Here is a 1,248-nt window from a genome sequence, read left to right on the forward strand (position 1 = left end):
TCAGCTCTGATGACTCATCTTCCCTGAGATCTCATCTGAGCTCTTCTTAGGCTAATGGCAAGGAAACAAACACAGGCAGAACAGTATTGAACTTGGCATCATTTTGGCAAAGTTGCTTTTCCAGGATTTTGTCACCAGGTACTACTTGCACTTCTTGTATCACCCATGCCCCAAGAAACAACCAAAGGTTTAATAAGCAAATCGTCCATTTTTCTTTCAAGCCACCAATAATTTCTACTTGAGTCCCAGGACAACCTAAAATTTTACCCAAACTTGTTCTTTGATGGAGCTTAAGGCAAGCAGCCAGTCAGGGCAGCTCCCACAGGCTGTCTCCTTACGTCCAGTGTGCTCTCCTTCAGCTGTGACCTGAAATGCTCTATGCAGAAATAGAGCCACACACAAAGTACAGAAGCCAAGGGGCAGCCCCTGGGGATGCTCTGTCCTGAATCAGCTACCCTCACCCAGGAGTGGTAATGTGAAGTGGTGGCTGTGACCCCTCTAAACCCCGTGGGCGAATGAGGGAAGGAGTTACATTCCTAAGACAAGGCCAATAGTAGTGCCAAGAGTGAGAGTCACCACGTATCTCCTGCCTTGGGAAGCTGCCCTCCTCTCTCAGGAGCTCCTGCCCTTGTGAGTCTATTTGGACATTCTATACAGCACTTTAGTTCTGAAGGAACAGAGTGACACACAATTATTAAATGAAAAGCAAATGTTGTAAGCACAATTTAATGGCTGAAAACAGTTTAATCGCCCTTGGATGTGATTTCTGGGTGAAGGATTATGTGTCTTACCCTGGTTTGAATATTTGTGTGCCTCTGAGCTTGCCTGCTTCCTTCATGTGTACTAACTACCCTTTAAAAGGTATCACCTCTCCTGACAAGTTTCTGGGTCCCCACCAGCAGAAAGTGGTGCATTCTCGACTTCGTAAAAGGGCTTTCCATCCTTCCTCACACATTCCAAAACCTTCATATCAATGGCAACTTACCTGGAGAGGGAACGAGCTTGGCAATCCCTCGGCAGAGGGGTCTAGTGCTGCCCACCCCCATCGCATGACATTGCGACGCTAACTGACCTTTTTGTAATGCCGACACCAAAGTAAATCCTGTGATACCTCAGGTCCTCCGCTGGAAGGCTCGGGCCCTGCTGCCTCCAGAAGTGGCTGCCGGGGGTCTCACCGGAGCGGGGAATGCGGCCGCGAGCCCGTTGTCGCCTGCGCTTCCCTCCGCCGTGCCCGGGCGGCGCTGGCGG

Source organism: Geospiza fortis, unplaced genomic scaffold (genome assembly GCF_000277835.1).
Source record: "Geospiza fortis unplaced genomic scaffold, GeoFor_1.0 scaffold40, whole genome shotgun sequence".
Lineage (NCBI taxonomy): Eukaryota > Metazoa > Chordata > Aves > Passeriformes > Thraupidae > Geospiza > Geospiza fortis.